Raw genomic sequence first — 22,853 nt, forward strand, 5'->3', positions numbered from 1 at the left:
ACATTTCCAAATCAGCGCGAGGTTAATAAAAGCGCAAAACCATTTTTTCCTCGCCACATGCAAGCTGCGCCAACAGCGCGGCAGCGTTTCCGATCCCAGCATATACAGTGACTCTATCCGATCCCAAGAAAGAGCGCCGCGGTGCGGAGAAAAGAGCGCGCCACGCCCACCTCGGGAAATACGCTCTCTCCGTGCGATTGGGACGGCCGGAGAAAAAACCCGCCGCGCGTCCACCATCTCGGAGGCCATGGCTGTGTTGCGGGATGGTAGTCCCGGCGCAGCAGCAGGCGAAGACCGACGGTGACCAACGTGACCGGCTGGGACGCCAGCCAGCCCGAACACGCGGTTTGGCGCGAAGCGCCGAAGCAGAAGAGACGTCCGCACTCAACGAGTACTCTCCACACACTCCTTTATTTACACGTCGCCTGGGTAAAACAGGAATACCAGAGCGGCGCCCCATGGCATTCGTACAGCGCAATACTGAACCGAAACCGAAACACAACAATGAGCTCGTGCAGAGGGCACGGAGGAAGGCAAGTTTCAGCGCAGTCGCATTTGCAGCGCAGCTTAAGAAACTAGGGTCTCTAGAATTACCTATGTATTTTCTATTAAAGGAACACACCACCTAATATTTACCTAGTGATTTTGCGCTTCAGATATGCGTAATGTTTGCTTTTTGATCAACAATGTACACAAGTATGAACCTAGTCAGCCGTTCAAGGTGGCTGGCCCTTGGGCGAGTGGTTCAACTTCGGCCGGGTGGCTGAATCGAGTGACGTGCCGACAAACAGAAAGACAGACAGAAAGACAGACCAAAATTTCTGCGTTTAAGTTCCCCAAGAAAGACTATCGTCTTTGAAAAAATGCCTTATATGTCCTAACCACCCAGAGGTCGAAATTTAGTTGCGATGTTGCAGTTTTGCACCAATGGGCAAACACGCAGCCTCGAGAATTTCTCGAAATGGTGTCGTAATAGCGGAGTTAATTACTCGCGTTTGATTATCCAAAAGCGGCCCTCGCTCGTTTCACTCGTTCTTTCACTATGCCCCATTCGTCAACTCGTATCTCCTCCTGGCCGAGTGGTCCTGCTAACCATGTGAGGAGGAAGAGCGGTGAGCGCTCGCATCCACGAGCAGTACAACGTTCTTTCCTTTGCGCACATTACCAGACACAAGTGGTGACGTCACAGCCAGCGACGGGGATGCCAAAATGTATTTTTTAACGTACCAAAACCACCATATGATTATGAGAGACGCCGTAGTTTAGGGCTCCGGAAATTTCGACCACCTGGGGTTCTTTAACGTGCACCTAAATCTAAGTACACGGGCCTCAAACATTTTCGCCTCCATCGAAAATGCAGCCGCCGCGGCCGGGATTTGATTCCGCAACCTTCGGGTCAGCAGTCGAGCGCCATAACCACTAGACCACCGTGGCGGGGCGATGCAGAAATTCCCGGAGACAGGCTAGTGTGTGTGTGTGTGCGTGTGTGTGCGTGTGTGTGTGTGTGTGTGTGTGTGTGTGTGTGTGTGTGTGGCTACATGGCTGAGCGCAGCGGTGGCTACGTGGCTGAGCGTCCGCTTCCATTGCGGGAGGTACCTGGTTCGATTCCCAGTGGCGACCGGGAACCCACCGGTTTTTCCAAAGGGGTAGAGGAGTACACCTACCTGGCGCTCGGTTGTTAATGGGTACTCATCTCGAAAGGTGGCCCCATAAGGTTCTGTAAAGGCCCCTGGGCGCACCTTAACCCACCACAGCCTTGGTGAAATAGTTGAGCATCCACCGCTGCTGTGGGAGGCAGAGAATTGCTGCCGCCGGGTACCTACCGGTAAGATAGGTACAAGCGCACTTCCGGCCTGGTGCTCGGCAGAACGAAGTTCATAGTCGCTTGGGAGGGCACCCACTCCGTTGGAAATTGGCGGCATGGGACCACCAGACCTAGAAATAAGGTCATCCTCTTTTGTGTGTGTGTCGTGCCCGCGGCTCGTAGCACCGCCGCGTTTCGGAATGTTAACATTATCAGAGGTGCCTTAGGGGCCCATTTTAGGGGTAGTTTATAACTCGCATGTTAGGGTCAAAGCACATCCCAGATGATCGATCGTGCCAACCGGACAAAGTAGTAAAGAACGGTTATATGCGCTCGATGCATATTCAGTTTTTATTGTTTGTACTTACTAAACAGCATGCCAACTCTGTATACAGTTGAAACCCGCAATAACGAAATCGGCGGGGAAAGCACAAAATTTCGCTCTTGCGGGAATTTCGTTGGCGCGAGAATGCGGCAGAAAAAACGTGGAATTTACAAAAAACACATTTTATTTCCAAAAGTCAGTAAGATTGCTTTGGTGGCAGCAGTTTCATGCCTCTCGATCGGGAATGTCGTTTGCCACGGCACAAAGTTCGCCTCATGCACTGGTCAGTGACGGCGCAACTGCGCTGTCACCAGTACCGTCATCAAGTGCGCCTACAGGCGAACCTTCTTCCGGCTCCGCTGGATCAGCCCGGATCAGCGCAGACGTGGACAGCGAGCTGCACGCAACACCGAATTCTTCGGCGATGTCCATTTTTTTCCTGCCCTTTTCCACCTCACTGATGATTGCAGCCTTATCTTCAAGCATGATGAACTTCGACTTTTTCGTTGGAGGCAGCATCTTCGCAGGCAGCGAAATCGGACGAAGCAATCGCAACACACAGTTCACGTTGCACCAAGCGACCAAGCATACGCTCCACAAATAGCTCCACACACGCGACTATGTGCGCGCAAAGCCGACAAAGCCAAGCCAACGAACGAAACTCCACGAGGAATGTGGATTTGGCTACGTAGTCCGCGATAACGAGCAGGTGTTTCGGCAAGCCATCATCATCATCATTGTCGCCAGCTATGTTTTTTTTTTTTTGTAAACAATGATGGCGGCTGCTTCTCAAGTGCGCTGTAGCGATAGTTTTGCACAATTTAAGGGTAGCATGAATGCATTTCAGCAGTTTTCGAATGTAGTCAATGATGCGACAGTAGATTATTTGCGCACTCGTGTTTCAAAAATTTCGTTATTGAGAGACTGCGGTATGAATATTTTTCGTAGTCGCGAGTTACGAAATGCATTGACTCCTATGGGCGTTCGCCGGTCCTCCGAAAATATTTCGTTGCGGTGAGAATTTCGTTCCCTCGGGATTTCGTTATTGCGGGTTTCGACTGTATACACATTACTCGCGCGTGCTATGCCGTCACAGTTTTTAAAGACGATAGTCTTTCTTGGGATACTTAAACGGAGAAATTTTGGCCTGTCTGTCTTTTTGTTTGTCGGCACGTCACTCGATTCAGCCACTCGGCCAAAGTTGAACCACTTGCCCAAGGGCCAGCCATCTTGAACGGCTGACTAGGTTCACACTTGTGTACATTGTCGATCAAAAAGCAAACATTACGCATATCTGAGGTGCAACATCACTATGTAAGTAGGTGGTGTGTTCCTTTAATGGAAAATGCATACATACGTAATTCTCAAAACCCTAGTCTCTTAAGCTGCGCTGCAAATGCGACTGCGCTGAAACTTGCCTTCCTCCGTGCCCTCTGCACGAGCTCATTGTTGTGTTTCAGTTTCGGTTCTGTATTGCACTGTACGAATGCCATGGGGCGCCGCTCTGGCATTCCTGTTTTACCCAGGCGACGTGTAAATAAAAGAGTGTGTGGAGAGTACTCGTTGAGTGCGGACGTTTCTTCTGCTTCAGCGCTTCGCGCCAAACCGCGTGTTCGGGCTGGCTGGCGTCCCCGCCTGTCGCGTTGGTCACCGCCGGTCTTCGCCTGCTGCTGCGCCGGGACTACCAGCCCGCAACACAGCACTCATGTTTCCCGACGTAATGCCAGATGGCGTCCATATCTCACGCAGCGCCTCTTCTATCGTCTTTAGACGACATTTGCAGCGAAGCACGGAGACACGCGGCCAATTTTTTTTCTTAGTGTAGGCATTGATTCGGCTTTTTCTTTGTCTGCTCAGATGTCGAGATTCCTTGGTAGCGCACTTAACCACCCACATGCAGAAGTGCTCACATTTTAGTTAATTTAAAAAAACCACACACTCATACAAGCTGAAAGAGGAAATGGGGAGCCTTTTATTGCAATGCAGAGAACTTCGCCGACATATAGAAATCGCTGCCATGCGACACAAGGGTAATGAGGAGATGAAGACAGAAAGAGAGATGCGTGAAGAAAGAACCCCAAAGCGGGGGAAAAAGCATAAAAATCGGGCGCCAAGTTTTCCGACTCTTGGACGACGCCACGTGGTGGTACAGTCTTTCATTTGGCGCATCGTCCAACAATGAAGTGAGAAATTTCGCTGCACGAATGGTGAATGAGGGCGACACACAAGACCAAACTAAAGTTGTTTTTTTATTTGACTGGTAAATACTGTTGAAGTATGTAAATAGGATGATCATGGCACCCCTCTACTACTTGAGGCAGGCTGGACGGCTTAAGACACAGTGCAATGATAAATGTATCTGTGTAATTGAAATCGTGCAATGATCGTAGAGCGCATGCTCATCGGCATACGCTCTGCATTCCAAGAAAATGTGCTACTGAGCCACAGTTAATTGTTGCAGTGTGGACTCGCTGCTTGACCGAAGCGGTACCGTAAGCCGCTTCCATAGTCAATGTTTAGGCGAAGCCAATTATAAAGAGTTTATACTCAGTAAGCGCTGGATTGGTGTCTTGATCTGATATGTGGGTCGACTGAGAAAAAAAAAGTGGTAAAGAAACGCTGAAAGGTTTCAAAGCCGATTCTTTCCTTCAGAAGCAAATATTTTCGCTACTTGGGAAGCATTAGCTCAGGCGAAAGAAATTGGCCGATAGTTTTGGTATTGAAGACATTTGCGTGTTGCTTCATCTGCTTTTACTAGCTTGCTCCTTTTGGTGGGGGGTAGTCTCTCGTACGAGAGACTACCCCCCACCCTCCTGCCGTGTACGCTACTTCTCATTGCTTCCGCTAGAGGCGCAGCTGTGCTCTCCGTTGATTCAAGAGCGCTCACTAGACGGCGCTCCGCTCTCGGCGCGTGCTCTAGTTTGATAGGAGACCGCTAGATGGTCGCGCCTTAGATAGCGCTCGCTCGTGGCGCGCTTCCTTGTGACAAAAATGCCATAGCAAACCAAAGTCACATCCTCTGGGAATGCGAGCGCCTTCCCCCACCCAGAGAGCTTCTGCCAGCTCCCTCCGACACGTCATGGGAGATCTTATTACGGTCCCCTGACGAAAAACTGCAGAAAGCAGTCATTGTATGGGCAGAAGAGGTCGCCGCAGACAAGCGGCCAGCTCAAAACCCATGAAATTTCTTTTGAATAAAGTTGTATCCTCCTCTCTTTCGCCGGACATCACTCAGTGCACTTCGCTACCGCTACTCATCATGAACACCGAAGAAGCCAAGGCCGCAGCGCGGAGGGCTCGCAATGCAGCAGCAGCGCAAGCTCGCCGCCAAGACCTTGCGGTGAGAGCTCGTGAGGCCGAAGAGAGACACCAGCGCCGACAGCAAGCACAAGCCACTACAAGCACCGATGCGGCGGAAGCAGCGAGGGCTCGCTGCTGCCGCCGCAATTATACAAAGCCATTATACGAAAAGAAAAACGTTCCCCCGAGCTTATGTGATCCGTAAATTAGCTCTTGAAGAAAATGTATATACTGCATCAATATGTAAATTTGTGTATATAGTGCATCGATAAGTAAATTATAAACATTGTGCATATAATATGTATATACAATCACACCACAGCAACTCTCGTGTCACTTCTTTATACGATGATGACTGAGCAGATGTACAGAGGATTAACGATTTACTGGATTTAACCTCTGGAGCATCACATCCTTCACATCATTCACTTCGTGGATATGCTGTGTTTCATCGCCACGGATCACAAGCCGTTGACGTTTCCCATCAAGTCTGCAAGCAGCAAGCTTTTAGGTTGTTTGTACGTAGGCCTTAGTTAGGTGATGCACTTTGTTTCTAGATTGCTTTGAGGTCGTTTCTGGCTACGCCCCTGGATGGATGGATGGATGGATGGATGGATGGATGGATGGATGGATGGATGGATGGATGGATGGATGGATGGATGGATGGATGGATGGACGGAGGGACGGATGGATGGATGGATGGATGGATGGATGGATGGATGGATGGATGGATGGATGGATGGATGGATGGATGGATGGATGGATGGATGAATGGATGGATGGATGGCCTCCGCAATTAGCCCCGGCAACGCGCCGTTGCTACGGCCGTCCCATTCGGTGCGTTTCCAATAGAAGTGTAATGTTGTCAACGCTTTAACACACCGCGAGGTGGCGGCTTTAGCCCAAGCCTCGTAAAACCCCTAAGGTAGAGGAGCATTAAACCATCGCTCATAGCATCCATCCATACCGAAAAATAGCTCTCCGACGCTCGCCTGGCTGTCGCCCCGCGTACCCCGCTGGCCCTGTGGGCTAGAGGGAAGACACGACGCTCGTCGCGTTTCTCTTCGCGTATCACGACGCTTTGAAGGAGCGCATGCATACCGAGTATCAGTGTTTACTATGTGCTTGTTGTTGCCACTACTGCGCGGGATTCACCATATGCGGTTTCCAGGTATATATTTGACAACTTCAGCTACCGCAAGGGTTAAATCATGATTGGCGTTAGTCATCGGTACGGAGATGTGCCACTAGGCGTCATCGTGGGCGCGTCCACATCAAGCGGTGCTATATCTGCCAAATAACAATAGACATTGTACAAGCTCTCATATGCCAATGCACTATGAACAATCAACTACTTCTGTGGCGACATGTTTCACTTTCGTGTTATACCGATTCCTATGACAGAGGGATCAGCCATCTTTTTTTTTAGCTTACTGTAAGGGCCGAGTGGTGGTTCGTCACGTTTGCGAGTGCGTGGCTCAACGGAACGGGCGACAAGAGAATACGCATGAATGAGTTTCCATAAACATTTATGGGGACAAGGAATTCTAGGGACGATGACGGAGAACAAGCACAGAAATAAACACACATAAATTAATATGGAAGTCCTAACCGCGGAATGTCCGATCAAGGTTACAAAAAAAACATCTCACGACTCGTAGATGACGTTTTCTTGCGGAGGGTCAGTCCACGTGCGGCGACGAGTCTCGTTGAAGGCGAGCCCAAGCACGCAGGTGACACGTCCCGTGTGCCGGCAGGAAGACAAGGCCTCCGGAAGGCCTCCCGTTTGATCACGGCCTTGCGCCGTCGCAGGTGGCGACGGTGTTCAGGAACTCGTGACGCCTGCCACCGACACAGCAGGATCCGCGCCCTGTACCGGTGGCCCCAGGCAGGTACCTCGGCTCCCCAGGTCTCACCGAGAACAGGCAGGAGGAGCTCCCCGGACAGCGCCCTGGTCCAGCACGTCCTCGCTGGAGCCACCGCCAACGCCCGAACCACCAGGGAAGCACCAGTCCTCGCTGAGCACGGCCACGACAAACTTCTCAGACAGCGCTCTGGTCCGGCGTGTTCTTCGGCTAGCTTCGCTCAGCCCTCTGCGCGTTCCACACGCGCCTCTCTTTTTCTCGTCTTCTTTTTTTGTTTTTTCTTTCCTCGTGCCGCCGCCGCGCGTGCCACCTTCCCCTGGCTCACCTCCTTGTCTCCGTCGTCTTCATAGTCACATCCGCACAAAATTTGTCAAAATTCACTTGAAGGTTTCCAAACACACAAATCTCCCTTACAAATTTCGTCCTTTCACCACTCTTACCTCTGCGTTTCGGTAGGGGAGGAGCTTTGCGGGGTCAGTCGGCACAACTAGGATCGCTAGAACAGAAGCCTCCAAGATGGAAAAGCGAGCGGGTTTCGCGATTTTTCACAGAGTTTCGCGACTTCCCGCCAGGGGAGGGGCGCACGCAGAGTGCAGGGGCGGCGCCAGCGGGGGTGCCGCCGCCCACAAGTTTCGTTTGCCCCCCCCCCCCCATTCTTTATTAATTAAAATCGCTTGTCGCGAGTGCCCGCCAGTAAAGAACTCTTGGCGCCGCCCCTGTAACCGTGGCACCATGAAAGAGGAATCAACTTTATTTGCGTAGATGGCGTGGGCCTCACGGTGGCTCCACGCGGGCAGCGACCCTTTCGGCCCAGGCAGCTATGGCTGACTGCTTTTCCTAATGGGAGTTTTAATTAATGAAAACAGCTATTGCTGCCTCTGCCGAAAGGGTCGCTACCAGCATGGAGCTATTTCGGCCCATGAAAAAGGTGGATTGCGTGGAAGCAGTTTATGAGATTGTCGATATCGACCACGGTTTCGTCCACAGCGGATGCGCCACTCTGTAGATTCGTTTAGACTTGTGTCAATGCGCGCGCAATGTGACAAAACTCAAACATGGTGAAAGCTGTTGAAGAGGAAGCGCCTTCAGCCGCATGCTGGCAAAAACTTGTTTGCTATATCGCGATGAACGAAAGAACAGTTGCTGGCTATTTTACTGACAATAAAAATTATCGTCCCCGTGCGCGCAGTAGTGTTGGTAGTGTCGATACGTAATGAGGGTGGGGTGCAGAACACGTTTACGGTAAGACACGGACGTCTTGCACCGCAGTCGTATTGTGAACGAAGTCATGGGATGACGAAAACAGTGGCTTTTACGCTGCTCTTTACAAAATAAGTACAGGGTTTAGTCACACACACAAAAAAAGGAAAGTGCATGTAGATGTGATCGATATTTGTTTATTGCTTTCTTGATACCTTCGATTATTCGGCATTTTAGTGAATTCGGACATCGTTCCGGTCCCGTGCAATACGAATTAACGAGCTTTTACTGTATATAATAAAAGGCAAGAAGGTGCACGAAAAGCTGCCGATTGTCACGGTGCTTATAGGAGACTTCGAGTAGTGGTGACCATGGGCGGGTGGTGCAAGAGGGGCACTTTGTTTAGCCTTCCATTGTTGTCCCTAAAACCCAAAGCTTCATTAGGCCCGTGCCCAAACGTACACCTGGGTGGATATCTCCACATTCAATCAGAACATGCTCCGCCGTTTTCTTATTTTCCCCACAGCATGTGCATTGTTCTTCTTTACTGAATCTCGCTTTTTAACTACGCGTTCTAAGGCAACCCGGTCTCGCTTCAAACAGTAAAACGCTTCCCCTTGAATTATCGTAAAATGCCTCCCTCCTTATTTCGTTTTTGCCCTTTCGGTAGTTACTCAAAGCCGGTTTTTTCTCCATAGATGCCGTCCAGTAAATCCTCTCCACCTTTCTGACTTTTCGCTTAACGCTCTTTGTTGCCATATTGCTTACACTACCAGCCGTATTTATTTACTAGTGAGCCTCCTAGTGCTTTTTCTCCACTGTGTCCACGCTCTTCCTATACAAATAACGGAACACCTGCTCTGTCCATCTACTCTCTTTCATATAGCTTAGCCTCTCTTCGAACCTTATTTAGCTCTGAGCTTCCCTCGCCTCAAAATTTGTCCATCCCATATCACCCTTTACAGCCTCATTCCTCGTCTTCCCCTGAGCACCCAACTCGAGGCTTCCCACAGTCCTTTCATTTACATCCATTCCCGATTGCACCTCTGACCTCATGCACACCACTGAGTTCCCAAATGTAAGCCCCGGAACCATTACACCTTTCCACAGACCTCGAAGCACCTCGTATAGTCAGCGCGATATGAAAGTAATCGCGCGAGCGTCGAGCAAGAACTACAACAGCGCCACGTCCCAGAATCCTCTTTCGAGGAAAGGGAGGTATCAGGCAAGCTTCACTCACTCTCTTTTCTTTCTTTTTTTTTTGTTGACAACGCGATATGTTTTGTTCAACTTAGCAAGCCGTTCAAACGAAGCAGTGCCAAGCGCCAGCTTTACCAGATCTTATTTTGTTATCGTCCGCAGAGATAAAAGCCAACGGAAAATACACTTGATCGCAACGAATGGAAAGCTTAAAATATAGAGAAAGGGTGTAGAGTTCGTCGTATGGGGCGATGGTTGTAGCATGGAACAGCCACTGATGGCGAGAAGAATGCGTAATCTTGATTTTCACTGTTCCGAAACGTGCCGCTAGGCCCCTGGGACGCTAGGCCGGTCTACGCTCGCGCGATAACCTTCATATCGCGCTCGACTGTACCTATTGTATCCCCACAACGCTCTGTGCTTCATTGCAGCATTCCTCTTTCCTTTTGCTGCCGAAGCTTTTTCCTGTACCTCCATGTATCACTCTCATTTACCGATACGCCGAGGTACTTGTATTCGCTTATCCTCGGCAGTGGCATAAATCCAAAAAAATCACTAGAGGGGACACACATCCTGCCATGGCGGCCATTTTGTATTTTTAGAAATATAGGTTTTATTTTAATTATGTGTTGTATATGAAAGAAGATGAGGATGGTCGCGTGGGGACATGAAATAAAGAAGATGATGTTCAGGCATCGGATGCATCGTTTCTCTCTGTTCTAAATACAACATATTGGCGACGAGATTTCAACCTGGGTGTGTTCAGATAAGGACAGACCAAGGGGGGTCCCAACTATTTTTTGTTTTGCACGAAATTTTTATATGAGCTGGGCAAATGTCTCTGTAGAAAGGAATGAACCTTCGTTTTGCGGAAATTATCACGGATTTCTAGGAAAAAATTCGCGTTTCACAACAGGTGGAAAAAGGCAATTCTGCACCTTTCAGATTTCACAACTTTGGAGGCCTATCACTAAAAACTTAACACATTGTGGACATCAGTGTTAATTTTTCGTAAATCTTCAGCAACAGTACTATCGGCCTACGGAAATTTAAATTTGTGTGACTGACAGTACATTTTTGAAAAATTGCCAAACTTTGATTTTTGAGCGGCTGCCTCTGGCTGACCCCAAATTCAAGGGTCTTTTTTCGCAGTTTTCGCTAAAGCGCTGAAGCTGAAAATATTTCTCGCAAGTCTACGAAAGGTTTTTCGCTAATTAGGTAAAACGTTATGCGACTACACTGCATATTTATTTCGTTATAAAATCCCAAAAATGCCATAATTCCAAAACTGGCGAAAATTGTAACATTTTAGTGTCGTTTTAAAAAAAATAATCATCACCGATTTTTATGAAAGTGATGGACTATACCCGGCCATGACTGCTAAATATTGTGCTGCAAAAATATGTTGCATTATTTTGTTTGAAGTGAGAAAATTGAGCTTATTTTAATACCAATGTATGGTCTTAACATCAATGTGTGGCGTTCTAATTATAAAATAAATTTAATAGACATACTTAGTTCGTAGCTCGCTTTTTTGGTTTTAATAATGACGATGGACCCAGCTTGTGTCTTTTTGACTGTTTTGAGACACAGAAAAGCTGAGCTTGAATTTTTCAGAGCTCCTCTGTCTGTATCCATACTACGGCACATTGAGGCAGCAGGCACGCGAGAGCGCGTACAGCAAGACCAGAGCGTAATTGAATGCCACCCGCAAGAGAGGGAAAGAAAAGTACGTATAACAGCCAAGCACTCCGAGAACCTGTGACGGAGAACACATCACCGTCGTGAAATGCGAGACGCACCACGGTGCGCCTGCAACGGTCGGCCCCAGACAGGAGAGAGCGTTCCCCTCACCCCTGAAAAGCAGTTTTTTGGGTGTAGACCATATGTCAGTCTGGATAGTGAACTCGAACAAAGAAGTCGTGTTGTTTTCTACGTGTGTCAATGATACAGTTTTTTCATGACATTGTAGTTACTCTCGTGTCGTCCTCTATTATTATAAGTTATTTCGTAAGCAGATAAGATAGGGATTGCGGAGTAAGTAAGAAGCCCACTGCAAGCAGCTCTCTTCACGTAAACCCTGGTGTCAAGACATCAGCTGCGATCCGGCTACTGAACTTTCGTTATTGCACTAAGAACTTCCTTGGACGCTACCTTCACCCCAAAGTGATTGTACCTTATACTCACTGTAACCTACTGTGTCACCGAGAGACCTCACTGTGGCACAGTTCTGATGGCGAAGTTTCCTGAACGAAATTGCTGCGCCGACTACTTAAAGAGGCACAAGCGGAAGATCAGGTTTCAAAGGAATTTCCGCAGTGTCAAAGACTTGGGAATTGACAATCTAAAGAAAGTGTTGGAAGCTGACACAGCGCTCAGAGTGCATGAATCGCACTTTGTGTGCCAGAATTGCTTTAGGAACTTTAAGGAAGACATGGAGCACATGGAAGAGGAATCCAGTCAGTCCAATGAGGGTTTCCAGACTACAGAGGGAGTTATGGAAAGCATTAAGGCAGTCGTTGGTGCCCCATCAGCAGTGTCGCCACTAAAGCCTCCTCGGAGTGTAAAGAAAGGTAAGAGACTCTCGTACGCAAAGCGCAAGGCAGATGAAATTACTAGAGCTGCTGTAAGAAACATTCGATGCGGAATTCGCACAGCACACGGCATTAAAGACATTCCATCACAATTCAGTTGCTGTGCCTGTGCCAGCTGGTAGAAAAACCTACACACAGCGTACATCAAGTGCACATCTTTTCGAGAGCGCTACCGTCTGCTATCCTTGATACATCTGAGCCTAACAATAAAAGAGGTGCAACGCTTCATTCCAGAGGCAACGAAGCACGCGATTCTAAAGGCCAGGAAGATAGCTGCAGAATAAGGTGTGTGGAGCCTTTTGGAGCCGTACTGCAGAGAAACATTGAGTGAAGCAGACACCAACAAAATCCTTGAATACTACACAAAAGATGAGCTGGACTGTTCAAGACAGAGTCCAAACAAGAAAGATGTGGTGCGCGTGCGCATCGATGGAAAAGCCGAATTCATTTCGAAGCGTGTCATGACGCGGTCGCCACGAGAGACATACTCAGTCTACAAACTTGCTAATCCGCTGTCAGCGGTTGGTCTGACAAAATTCATATCTTTGCGCCCAGAATGGGTCAAATGCTCACCGCATCGGGAGGGGTGTGTATGGGCATATTGTGCAAATTTCGAACTATGCCTTATTGGGATCAAAAATGCGTCGGGGTCTTTGATGTCGACTGATGATGTGCAGGCGCTCTGCGTGTGCACGCGGCCTAGCACCAAATGCTTCTTAGGCGAGTGCGAACAATGTCCTGTGAAGAACGGTCTCAGCCTGGGAACTCTTGGCAAAGCACCGGACGAAGAAATTGTGTTTGCTACTTAATTGGGAATCAGGTGAACTAATAAAGAAGACCATGATGCCTCCAGCATTCCTAAAGGAATTTCAAAATGTTACCATAAAATGTATCCCTCATAACTACCTCACGCGCACGCAAGCAAATGCCATACACGAGGAAAAACAGTGTTGTGGAAAGGGTTCCATTGTTTTCCACTTTGACTTAGCCGAAAATTGGTCCATCGTACTCCCAGATGAAGTACAACCTTACCATTGGCAAAGTACGCAAGTTAGCATCTTTACTTGCGTTGTATCGACAAGAAAGTCGACATGGAACTACGCAATAATTAGCGATGTCGTTTGCCACGACTCTGCACATGCTTGCTAGGCCCTGAGAAAAATCAAGGATCACATTGAAGATTATGCTCCAATTTACACGAAAATAACACTTGCGAGTGATGGAGCAGCTGCCCATTTTAAGAACCGCTTCCAACTGCACGAATTGCAATGCAGTCAGCTTCAGACAACCAAGTGGCTTTTTTCGGCAACGGGGCAAGGCAAAAATGCCTGCGATGGCGTCGGTGGCCTTGTGAAACACCAAGCCACACTACATAACCTGCGTTCACCCGCCACCGAGGTCATTCAGTGCGCAAGTAATTTTGTTACTGTTGTAGCCAGTAAACTTAAAAAGGTTTTCTTACTACATATGGAGAAGAGTGAATTCGTGGAAGCCTTCAGAGAACTGAAGAAGGAGGAATCGAAACTTTCCAGACGGGTTCAAGGTATTCAGGCAACCCACATGTGCAAACACATGAAATCGGACCGAGGGAATTTCCTGTACGTAGCGGCGGTGCGCAGACACAGAGTGGAAGGAGTTGTGAATCTGCAGTGTGCAAAATTTGATTGCCCGAATGGATATTACTCATTCTAGGTGACATGAATAAACTGTTTAATGCGCAACATGAACGTGCTTCTTGTAGATTCATAACTCCCTCATTCCCACCATCTCAACCCGTTTCTGCGAATGATAAATTCGTCGAAATATTAAGACCGCAGCGGTCTTAATATTCCCATACAATGGTAATGCTCGAGCCACCTGTACATTATTGTAACCAACTCTAGTCCATAAATTTCGTTGCTTGATGGAATAAAATGAGGGTAAGTACGCAGTTGAAGATGGTAACACGCCACGCTACATAACCTGCGTTCACCCGCCACCGAGGTCATTCAGTGCGCAAGTAATTTTGTTACTGTTGTAGCCAGTAAACTTAAAAAGGTTTTCTTACTGCATATGGAGAAGAGTGAATTCGTGGAAGCCTTCAGAGAACTGAAGAAGGAGGAATCGAAACTTTCCAGACGGGTTCAAGGTATTCAGGCAACCCACATGTGCAAACACATGAAATCGGACCGAGGGAATTTCCTGTACGTAGCGGCGGTGCGCAGACACAGAGTGGAAGGAGTTGTGAATCTGCAGTGTGCAAAATTTGATTGCCCGAATGGATATTACTCATTCTAGGTGACATGAATAAACTATTTAATGCGCAACATGAACGTGCTTCTTGTAGATTCATAACTCCCTCATTCCCACCATCTCAACCCGTTTCTGCGAATGATAAATTCGTCGAAATATTAAGACCGCAGCGGTCTTAATATTCCCATACAATGGTAATGCTCGAGCCACCTGTACATTATTGTAACCAACTCTAGTCCATAAATTTCGTTGCTTGATGGAATAAAATGAGGGTAAGTACGCAGTTGAAGATGGTAACACGAATGCTTTTATTATTAATAAAGTATAGGAAGATATTTTTGCAGGATTTTCATCGAAATATGGCCATGAAGTAGTCTTAGGGCAAGTTATAATCATTTTCCTTAAAGAAACAAGCGCGAACCTCCCATTTCGGGCCCCCTTTCTCTACCACCCAGCAGCGAGCAATTGGGTCTAGGCACACTAACGCAACAATAACATTTTCACGTACTGTTAGGGAAATACTAGTTAAATCTCTTTTGTGTTAGACACGTCGCATGATGTGAACTAAAATGGTTGACGTGCAGAAAGATTTGCACTCTACACCACGAGCTTTCATTTGTACGCGCTCTCGCGTTCCTGCTGCCTCAATGTGCCGTAGTATGGACACAGACAGAGGAGCTCTGAAAATTCAAGCTCAGCTTTTCTGTGACTCAAAACGGTCAAAAAGACACAAGCTGGGTCAATCGTCATTATTAAACCAGAAAGCGAGCTACGAACTAAATATGTCTATTAAATTTATTTTATTATAAGAACGCACACATTGATGTTAAGACCATACATGGGTATTAAAATAAGCTCAATTTTCTCGCTTCAAACAAAATAATGAAACATATTTTTGCGGCACAATATTTAGCAGTCATAGCCGGGTATAGTTCATCATTTTCATTAAAATCGGTGATGATTATTTTTTTTAAACGACCCTAAAATGTGCAATTTTCGCTAGTTTTGGAATTATGGCATTTTTGGGATTTTAAAACGAATAAATATGCAGTGTAGTCGCATAACTTTTTGCTTAATTAGCGAAAAACCTTTCGTAGACTTGTGAGAAATATTTTCAGCTTCAGCGCTTTAGCGAAAACTGCGAAAAAAGACCTTGAATTTGGGTCAGCTAGAGGCAGCCGCTCAAAATCAAAGTTTGGCAATTTTTCAAAATGTACTGTCAGTCACACAAATTTAAATTTCCGTAGGCCGATAGTACTGTTGCTGAAGATTTACGAAAAATTAACACTGATGTCCCACAATGCGTTAGTTTTTAGTGATAGGCCTCCAAAGTTGTGTAATCTGAAGTTGCAGAATTGCCTTTTTCCACCTGTTGTGGAACGCGAATTTTTTCCTACAAATCCGTGATAATTTCCGCAAAACGAAGGTTCATTCCTTTCTATAGAGACATTTGCCCAGCTCATATAAAAATTTCGTGCAAAACAAAAAATAGTCGGGACCCCCCTTGGTCTTTCCTTATCTGAACACACCTACCTATGCAAGAGCAAGGGTCCTGGTGATTTCTGCTGCATCACCACAATGAGCATTCCGGGATTGCAACCGCCACCGCCTTTCCTGCCTTCGCCTGGTCATCCGGCTGTCCCATGGGACCAGTGGAAGCAGGCCTTTCAGACCTACATGGTGGTTTCTGGAGCTTCAGAGCTTCCAGCCGAACGCCGAAAAGCTATCCTGCTCACATGTCTTGGTATGGAGGGGCAGCGGATCTTCTCTACACTGAAGCCAGCGGACTTGCTGTCTGGCTCTGCTTCCGCTACTAGTCCTTCGAGCACAAGTGACGCCGGGTCGACGAATGACGCGTATGACTCTGCAATTGCCACTGCTTTTCGGGACCATTTCAAGCGTTCAGTCAACGTCATCGTGGCTCGACAACGGTTCAGTCGCCGTGCTCAGCATGCAGGTGAGACAGCGGAAGAATACGTCGCTGCTTTACGAATCCTCATTGCCGACTGTAATTTTGGAAGCCTCGCTGATGAGATGCTACGTGATCAGCTTGTCTCGAAAACGACGAATAATCATTTACGTGAGCGGTACTTTTGAGGGCTCCTCACTGACGCTCTCACGAGCTCTAACAATTGCTAATCAGTACGAAGAAGCAGTGAGTCATGCTAAGGAATTTTGCGACGATGCTTCAGTCCGTCACGTTAAAACAGCGCAAAGCTCTTCTCGGTCTTCTGAACAACCAAAGGAACGCACAACTTGTAATAAGTGCAAAGCCAAATCATCTGAGCATCCCGTACAAGGTACCACGAACCTTCGAGCTTGCTATCGTTGTGGAGCGACTGATCATCTTGCAAACAGTCCTGCATGTAAGGCCCGCAAGCGCAGATGTCGTCGCTGCGAGAGGATTGGCCACTTAGATTTTATGTGTAGGTCGTCTGGATATTCAGCTAAAGTTCAACAAGTTGATGACGACGACGACGCTAGCTCCCAGAGTAGCGGAAAAACAGTTTGTGTTGTCAATGGACGCAAGCATGGCATTTACGCATCCGTCGCTGTGGAAGGTCGCCCTATCTCGTTTCTAGTTGATACGGGATCTTCTGTCACTATTCTGGCTGAAGAACTCTATCATCAGTTTTTTGCAAGCACTTACCCTTTGAAACCTACCTCAGTGCAGCTTTTCGACTACTCCAAGTCAAAGATAAGAGTTCGAGGATGCTTTGTCGCTTCAGCTGCGTTCCAAGACAGAACTGCTTACATTCTTTGTATGTTGTATCTGAGGCACCACTGTACTGGGCTTAGACGCCATTGCGGCACTACAGATGAATATTGAAGGTAAATCGTTTCAGTGTCTTGCATTGGCCTCCAGCACTCCTACATTGCCACCTGAGCTACGTTCTGAGTACGAACACCTCTTTGACAGACAGCTCGGACTTGCCAAAGGATTCAAACACAAGGTTAAGGTTCGTGATTCCGTTCCACCCGTTTGCCAGCAAGCTACGACGGCTGCCGTTTACCCTTCGTGAACAAGTGTCGGCTTAACTGCAGAAACTTGAAGCCCAAGACATAATCGAGCGTGTTGACGCTCCCAGTGGGTCTCTCCTATAGTGGTTGTTCGCAAGAAGGATGGTTCTATACGAATGTGTGTTGATCTGCGAGAGCCCAATAAAGCTATAATTGTTGATAGCTTTCCACTACCACAGACTGACGAGCTGCTGCACAGCTTAGCTGGCGCCAAGCGATTCTCGAAGCTGGACTTGGCGTCTGCCTACCATCAATTAGAGCTCGATCCTGAGAGTCGTGATTTGACTACCTTTATCACGCACGACGGGCTTTTTCGCTTTAAGAGAGTATGTTTCGGCTTGGCTTCAGCCCCGTCAGCATTTCAAAAGATGATGCATCTCATACTGAAAGGGTGCAAAGGTGTACTTTTCTACATCGACGACATTATCGTATATGGTCGTTCTCGAGAAGATCATCTTTCAAATCTCCGCGTCGTTTTGCAACGACTTTCTAAAGCGGGCCTGAAACTCAACCAGAAGTGCGTTTTCGACGTCACGGAACTAACGTTTCTGGGACATGTTGTGAACGGCAAAGGACTCTTTCCACTAGCGTCATCTATCCAAGCGATGAAAGAAGCTCCGGCGCCTTCAAACATCAATGAACTTCGTTCCCTGCTTGGTCTGGCGGGATTTTACTCCAAGTTCGTTCCCCATTTTTCGGGTGTTGTGGAACCTTTACGGGCATTGCTTCGAGGCAACGAGCCATTTGCTTGGACGTCAGCTGCCGAAGAGAGTTTCGTCCGTTTGAAATCACTGCTGACAACTTGCAAGGTTCTACATTTCTTTGACCCGAACCTACCTGTCATCGTCACGACCGATGCCTCCGGTTATGGACTGGGTGCTGTGCTACAACAAGATAACAAGGGGATTCTACAGACGGTTGCCTTTGCCTCCCGTACCTTGAGCCCACAAGAAAGGAAGCACTCTGCAGGCGAACGTGAAGCCTTAGCATGTGTTTGGGCCTGTGAACATTGGCACGTGTACCTTTGGGGTCGCCCCTTTGTCTTGCGAACCGACCACAGTGCTCTGTCACCTTGCTATCAACCAAAGGTGTTGGACATCGGCCATTGCGAATTTCACGTTGGTCAGCGCGACTTCTTTGTTACAACTACACCGTAGAGTACCGTAAGGGAAGCGATAATGTGGTGGCTGATGCGCTCTCTCGGACTGCTTTGCAAGGAGAAACCAATCAGGTTGCCGAAGATGAGTTTGTTTGCCTTCTTTCTCCGATGCACCATTGCAGAATTACAAGCGAAGAGTGCATCTGACAGTACAATCGCAAAAGTCATGGACTTCGTTTTGTCATCTTGGCCTGATAAGGCATCTCTGGAACCGGAGCTAATGCCATATTTTCATGTACGTGCAGAACTATCCATTGTACACGACTTGCTTTACCGTGGTGACAGGATCGTAATTCCAAGTACCCTTACTCGTCGTTTGATGGAAGTCGCACACGAATCACATCCGGGGATCAGTCGTACGAAAAGCCGTTTGCGAGAGTTGTACTGGTGGCCTCGCATGGATAACCACGTAGAACAACTGGTTAAAACATATGTTGTTTGTCAGTCATGTGACAAATCAGCACGGCCAACCGCAGCACCTATGCAGCCAGTAGCTTTCCCTGACAACCCTTGGGAGAAGATTGCCATTGATATTATTGGCCCATTTGAGCAAGCTCCCATCACTTGCCGTTATGCAGTGACGATTATTGATTATCACAGCAAATGGCCAGACGTTTTTTTTGCAAGACAAGTTTCTACGGCGACGGTCAAGAACTTTCTGCTACAAGTGTTTTCTCGTGAAGGCTACCCGAGTGAAATGGTTTCCGACCACGGACCGCAGTTCAGCTCGGCTGAATTTGAAGAGTTCCTTCAGGAACGTGGCATACGCCATTGCTTTTCTTCTGTTTACCATCCGCAATAAACGGGCTTGTAGAAAGGTTTAACAGAGTCCTCAAATCGGTTGTCCAGATGGCAGTATACGAGCGGCGTGATATCCGTGTCGCCGTGACAGACTATTTGGGGGTCTACCGCTGCACACCTCATGCCACAACGGGAGTTGCACCCGCCGTTTTGCTGCACGGACGACTGCCACGAACACGCTTAAGCATTGTTGGATTACCGGATTCTTCATTTCACGAAAATCCAGCACAGGCGATGAAATGGCTGCGTCAGCGTGTCAGACAAAACCAAGCTTCTTCCAAACTTACACAGACTGCCGTCGCGGAGCCCGGACAAGACACTTTGCCGTCGGCGACTACGTCCGCGTGAGAAAGTCGTCAGTTCACGGGAAAATATCTTCGCGCTTTCAGAACCGAAGAAGATTATTGAGCAACGAGGGCCAGCTTCATTTCTTTTGGATGACGGGCGAGTGTGGAACGCCTCCAAATTTCAAGCGATACACCCAGAAGCTGCGGAGAAGTGCACAGGCAATCGACCGGGTATTCTAGAGTGGACTCTACCACTACCTGACGAGTCTCTTCAAGGTGGTGCATTTCCTGCGAGTGAACAACATGCTGACTGTCCACCTACGTCACGTCAAGAAATAGCAGCACAAGCCAGCAGTGAATCAAGTACTCAGCCGTCTTCACTGCAGGACAAAATGACCGGCCAACCACCACGGAAGAGCGCACGAGTTAAAAAAAACGCCGTTGAAGCTCAGGGACTATGCGTTACGCAAGCGATAGCTTTTTTTTTTATCAACCGGGGAAATGTTGTATATGAAAGAAGATGAGGATGGTCGCGTGGGGACATGAAATAAAGAAGATGATGTTCAGGCATCGGATGCATCGTTTCTCTCTGTTCTAAATACAACATTATGCAAAAATTAAAGTCATGCCTTGAAATAAAATAAAGAAAGCTAGCATGGGCCTCGGCGCCCATGGCCAGGGAGCTTAAAGCAATGAGCAGCCACTAGTAGAAACGTACGTGGGTGAAGTGAAGTTTCGAAGTTTAACTCATAAATAGGCTCAGGCATATTTCTAGTAAATATGTCATTCGGGTTAAACAGTCAAGTGCAAATGCTAGCACATTAAGGTACAGCTTGTGCTTAACTTCAGCTCCATGCACCGTCGTGTATACCTTTAAGGAATAACCTAGCGCTGTATTGAACTGTGCCGTACAGCCTATAGTGTGCTGTATTCAACTGTCAATTAAAATGTGATGTCCGAAAGCTAAATCTCAAGGGGGGACACATGCAAGGGGTGCCCCCCCCCCCCCGCCCAACCACAAGGGCCATCAGGACGCCCCTGACACCCCCATGATTTACGCTATACTGATCCTCGGTATTTCTTGGCCCTGTATTGACACCGCCTGATCACAGGGATCATTGAATATACCATCAATCCACATTTTGTTACACTAAATCCTACTCCAAGACCTTCACCTTCCCTTCCGCAAATATCCGCCAGCCGCTGTACGTCATCATGATTGCCCGTCTGCACCGACAGTTGTCGGTGCACACGCCCATTACGGCGCGCGACCAGACATGGACAGTGAGTGGACGGCACCGTAAATTTCACGAACACCGATCTAGCTTTGTATTGAAAAGCGAGGCCCGTGAAGGCCCTCCAAAAATTGCCACGGCCGACGGTATTTCACGTCGTCCAGGCGGGGTATTGGGAAAAGTTTTCAACTAGCAATAGTCGCTCCTCAGTTAAAACTTCATTGGATGCGACACTGCCTCTGCGCAAAGCTGGTTACGTTGCTTCTCTTGTCGGGTTGTCCCTTCGGAGGGCCTAGCGCACTATACTGGTGGACTGTAACATGACTTAGTCTGTACTATTTTGTTTTATAAACAGAAAAAAAATCACTTTTGCTCAACGGAATTCGGGTGCCTCATTAGCATAAATATTTTATTTTTTAAAAGGGATAAACGCTTAACCATAGGGGGTGGAATGTCTTTTTCTTTGCTCGCTCTGTAGAGTGCGTGCATGCTTTGCATGCATTGCAGTGAAACATTCATTTCTGACGTGAAGCGCTACTGCCTAACTAATACAGGATATAGATGATGATTACTAAGGCCTTAGGTAAATCTAACGTGTTCTCCGCAAATTTAGCACGTCTTGTAATATTATATTGTGTGGAGTACAATTTGTGTAGAAGGCTTAGGCGACTTCACGTGCCGGACGACAGCCTCGTCTCCAGTTAGTTGTGGAATGGGGCTATAGTGTCCTCGCAGTCGGTAGTACTGCTCTGTTTCTGCGCATCAGAAGATAACAGGTATCCGTTCCCAGCGCCTGTGTGCCAGCCCTATAGGTCGGCAAACTCACTCATGAGTCGACTCACTCAGACTCAGACTCACAGCCCGATCTGAGTCTGAGTGAGTCCGGGTGAGTAATATTTTGGTGAGTTTGAGTCTGAGTGAGTCCTGTTGAAAATTTTAGTAAGTCTGAGTCCGACTGAGCTCTAAGCGCAAAATATATTTCTTGAGTGAGTCCGAGTGAGCTCCACCTTTTGTTGCCGACTTATAGTCCTATCTACTCATCTTCAGCATTACTATCAGCCTTATATCGGCCTATATTTATACTCAAATCTATTTACACTTATCTCAGCACACTAGGATTCATGCGCCACCTCAATATTTATTTATCAGAGGCGTGAGTTAAGGAAAGGGGTGCCATGACCTCCCCCGCAAACTTATTCATGGGAAGTTCTTGATAAAAATATCTCGTGTGAGTCGCGTATTTCATAAAGATGTCATTACTGGATTGACATATGATGATACCTCGTATTTGAAGGTACAAGATCAAAAGGTGTATCGTAGAGCATCGATTATGTAAGATATTGGTGTTAAATTGGATTGACACCGTGATCGAAAAAGCTAATTTTACGCCAACGGACTCATCAGTCAACCTACTCAGGCTCACTCAGACTCAAATGAAGCCGTGAGTCTGAGCCTAAGTGAGTCCGGCTGAGTAATACCATAGTAGGGACTATGGTAGTACGTTGGTGAGTTGGAGACTAAGTGAGTACGGTTAAGAAAAAGTTTAGTGAGTCCGAGTCCGAGTGAGTCCAGTTGAAGAAAATTTTGGTGAGTCTGAATCCGAGTCCGAGCCCTCACAGCAAACTATATTTCTTGAGTGAGTCTGAGTGAGCCCGAATTTTTTTGCCGACCTATGCCCAGCCCCCGGTGCACCGAGGGTGCTCACTCAATCTACATCGTCCGCTTGCTGATTTCCGTGCACGGAATCATGGAGAACATTCACTCAGTGCAGTTGGTTTCGATGTGTTCTCAGCAGTGTTGCGGAATGGGCGCCTCCATTCCATTCCAATT

The 22,853-nt window shown here is 47.6% G+C and overlaps 1 non-coding gene across 1 annotated transcript; it reads right to left on the reverse strand.

Annotated features, from left to right (window-relative positions):
• Nucleotides 1–21,132: 21,132 nt before the first annotated feature.
• LOC119398074 (U4 spliceosomal RNA) lies at nt 21,133–21,274 on the reverse strand. The gene has a single exon (XR_005184751.1). It is a non-coding gene; the product is annotated as a U4 spliceosomal RNA (small nuclear RNA).
• Between the last annotated feature and the right edge of the window lie 1,579 nt (nt 21,275–22,853).

The sequence above is a fragment of the Rhipicephalus sanguineus genome, chromosome 6, assembly GCF_013339695.2.
Source record: "Rhipicephalus sanguineus isolate Rsan-2018 chromosome 6, BIME_Rsan_1.4, whole genome shotgun sequence".
NCBI lineage: Eukaryota > Metazoa > Arthropoda > Arachnida > Ixodida > Ixodidae > Rhipicephalus > Rhipicephalus sanguineus.